The sequence below is a fragment of the Astatotilapia calliptera genome, chromosome 8 (assembly GCF_964374335.1).
Source record: "Astatotilapia calliptera chromosome 8, fAstCal68.1, whole genome shotgun sequence".
Classification (NCBI taxonomy): domain Eukaryota; kingdom Metazoa; phylum Chordata; class Actinopteri; order Cichliformes; family Cichlidae; genus Astatotilapia; species Astatotilapia calliptera.
Genome location: NC_137429.1, coordinates 16755311 through 16759355, shown reverse-complemented (window position 1 = coordinate 16759355; position 4045 = coordinate 16755311). Strand labels below are relative to the sequence as shown.

The following is a 4045-nucleotide window of genomic DNA, read 5'->3' as shown; positions in this document are numbered from 1 at the left end:
CATATTGTCATGTTGTCTTTGATGCATGGTCAATCATCCAGATAAGAAAATACTTGTAGACATGACAACACGGGCTTGATAACATGAAACACACAGACAAGAAATACAAGTCATACTGACACAGAGAACAAGAGCAGACTCACACAAAGGGACATAGATGAAAACCTAAACCAGAATAGCACTCAACTATAAGAAATCAAAAATACAAAATGAACTCAAAATACTGTGTCACAGACCCAGCCCCTGATACACAGAAACAGCAATTCGAAACAACAGCATTGCAGACATGGAAACAGAGCAACTGTGGACGAAAGTTTCGGCCTGTCTTAGCAATCCAAAGCACCCAGCATCCAACATCAGTATGGAAGAGAGGAAGGCACTCACCTTGGATGTTGTTGAGAAGATGAGAGAGGTCATTATGGAGGCAGATGAAAGAATGGTCTCGTATGATGTTACATCTCTTTTCACGGAAGCGTTCGAAAGAGATTACAGGATGACCCCAAATTCAGCAACAGGACCACTCTCTGCAGCGACCAAGTGTGATTGCTCTTTGAACTGTCAGTATGAGGGACTTTTAAAAGTTGATGTGTACCATAAAGCAATGCATAGTGATCAGTGTTTTTAAAGTTTGACTCTCATCATCAACTGGAGCACAAAATGGGTGTCATTAGGATGCCACAACACAGAGCGAACACAGATGTCCACAGACACAGCGGCCAGGGAAGCAGAAGAACATCATATCAAGACGGCCCTGAGTAAATGTGCTTATCCCAGCAGTACATTGGAAAGCACCTAAAGAAAGCTCCAGGTGATCCAGGAGAGAAGAAGGACAACTGCTGTTTAAGTGAAAACCCTAAGTGTCAGGAATATCGATCCAGTTCAATTTTATTTATACAGCGCTAAATCACAACACAGCCGACTCAGGGAGATTTATATTGTAAAATAGACCCTACAATAATACAACAGTTGAGATGCATTTTCTCTAAACGCTGCATCTCTGTGGATTTTAAACCCTAAAACATGCAGCGCCAAAATAGGGTCTACCCCTAGGATCTGGTCCTCCGGCACAAAGTAGAGTAATATAGGAGGATTGCCATGATTTATACATTGTATCATATATACTTAAATTAAACAACCTCTGGCGAAGCATATGGCACAGTACAGAAGAGCTAACTCGTTAGGCCAAGACTCCACAGTCTATTCACACCTACAGACCAGTAGCCACTCTTTCAACCATGAGGATGTACACATCCTGGACAGGGAGGAACGCTGGTTTGAGCGCAGAGTCAAGGAGGCCATTTACATATCTCTGAATAGAGGAGGGGGCCTAAGGGTACATCTTTCACCATCTTACAACGCTGTGACTGCAGACATTCCCTAAATCTCTGTGAATGGTACTCATGTTCTCAGCTCAGTAGTGATTGATCAATGATCAATGAGCTTTTATCGGTGGTTGTTGATCAATGGTAATGATAATTTGCATATTAATCATCTAGAAACTGACCTCACAGCCCATTACTCGCCAGTGGTGCGAGTTTCAGTCATTGTGCAAAGGTACTGTTTATAAAGTTGGGGAAACCTGCAGACAGCTGAAACTGAAGAAGTCACTTGAATGAGTGACAAAATGTTTCTTCCACCGAATTGGCTACATCCAGATGAACAGAATCAACTTTTTGGGATAAAGCCATCTTATTGTAATAAATGTAAAGTCATTTGAGTGGTTAAGCTAGATCCTGTGCTGTGGTGAAGGAGAACCATGGGTAGGACATGATGGAAACCTTCGAGCTATTTTAACTAACACCTATCAAACATTATTGCATCTCACTCTCATAACCTGTATCTCATTGTACAACTGTATAGTGACAATAAAGGAATTCTATTGTATTCTATTCTATTCTATAGCCCATGCCTGTTGTTTAAAACTTCTGACTCTGTTCTTAATGCCTCAGTCTGTCTCTTTTGAAAACTCCTTAAAATGTGTAATGCATTTTTGAACTTTTTTATTGGTAAGTTGAGGCTGCCACCAGGCTGATATTTTAGTTTCTGTTTCTGACCTTCTACCTCTCTGTCATTCTGCAGTTTTCAACCATTTTAAAGCCTGTGACTTTGACCCTCCAGTTCTTCCCTTGATGCTGTTACTTCTTGATTTTTTTGAGGAGATTTTTTCCTACAGTAGGTCTGGTGGTTCTTGCCATGATTAATTGCAGTGTGTCTTCTTCTGTGGTCCTTCCATATATTAAACATGCAGTAATATATATATATATATATATATATATATGTATATATGTATACAGTATATATACACACACACATACATATATACACACACATATATATACATATACATACATATACATATATATGCATATACATATATGTACATATACATACATACAGAGGCGGAGCCAGACATTTGAAACACACGGGGCTTAGCCCTAAAGGGTAGTATGCATGTGGAAGTGGACTAAACCCCAATTCAACCAGACCAAGAACTGATCCGGAATTAAAACAGGACTACAACAGTTCAATATCAGGACTACTGAGGACTTAACCAAGACAGAACCAGAATCAGAACTAGATGATAGTAGCACTAAAAATCATCATAGACCTGCACTACACTTATTTTTTAAGTCGACTATTTAGATTGAGAGACGTTTATATAATTATTTAGCCTTGTTGTGCAAAAAAGCCTGCATAACTTAATAAATGTAGAATTTGAAAAATAGCAAACCTAAAAAGAAACACTAGGTTCGAGATACATGGAAAACCTATGATACGGTGATACTTTTGGCAAACGACCATTTGACTAACATGTGTGTCTCACCTGCTCTTGTTCCATCTCTGTTCTGTCCTCATTCTCCATCTCCCTCTCTGTTCCTCTCTCTCCCTCTTTGTCATGGCAATCATCCAATATACAGTTGAAACCAGATATTTACAAACTCTTCAGATAAAAACACAAACACTTTTTTAATTGTAACATCAAATCAGACTAAATGTTTATTTTTTTAGATTGATAAATATAAAAAACATATTTGTTAACTTTAAGAGTAAAAAGAGAAACTATCTGTATTTCTTAATTGCAAATGGCACCAAATTGTATTCAAAGTTGAGCCACACTTATGGAGCTCCACAGTTCTTTTTCTGGTGTTTTGGTTGACATCTCTTGATTTTCCCATTTCAAAGAAACAGGCTCTGTGTTTTGCCTTATATGCATCCACAGCTGTGCCACCAATTTACTCACATGGACTCTACTAACCTATCAGAAGCTTCTTCAGCTCAGAATGGAATCGTCTGGAGTTTTCTTATTAATTAACAATAAACTTAGTGTATATGTACTCCTAAATTTGATGAAAGTGATAAAAAAAAATAGACAGCTCCCTCTTTTTATTCTGACATTTAACTAATTCAAAAGATATTTCAATATTTATTTATCCAAAACAAAACAAGTTTACTCTAAATTGATGTTGTACAGTAAAAAAAATGTTCTTGTGTTTTTCATAAAGTGTATGTAAATATCTGGTTTAAACTTTGAATATACTGCTGTGTATTGAAGTTCCTATTGTTTTGCATAGAAATATACTGAACAACATACAGGGAGTGCAGAATTATTAGGCAAATGAGTATTTTGTCCACATCATCCTCTTCATGCATGTTGTCTTACTCCAAGCTGTATAGGCTCAAAAGCCTACTACCAATTAAGCATATTAGGTGATGTGCAACTCTGTAATGAGAAGGGGTGTGGTCTAATGACATCAATACCCTTTATCAGGTGTGCATAATTATTAGGAGACGTCCTTTCCTTTGGCAAAATGGGTCAAAAGAAGGACTTGACAGGCTCAGAAAAGTCAAAAATAGTGAGATATCTTGCAGAGGGATGCAGCAGTCTCAAAATTGCAAAGCTTCTGAAGCGTGATCATCGAACAATCAAGCGTTTCATTCAAAATAGTCAACAGGGTCGCAAGAAGCGTGTGGAAAAACCAAGGCGCAAAATAACTGCCCATGAACTGAGAAAAGTCAAGCGTGCTGTTACGACCCGTCTAGGGCC

General features: G+C 38.1%; 1 protein-coding gene across 1 annotated transcript in view; it reads left to right on the top strand.

The window, feature by feature from the left end:
* Positions 1-4045, top strand: part of LOC145430302 (uncharacterized) — a 358832-nt gene that overhangs the window by 174612 nt on the left and 180175 nt on the right. The gene's annotated exons all lie outside the window — the stretch shown is intronic.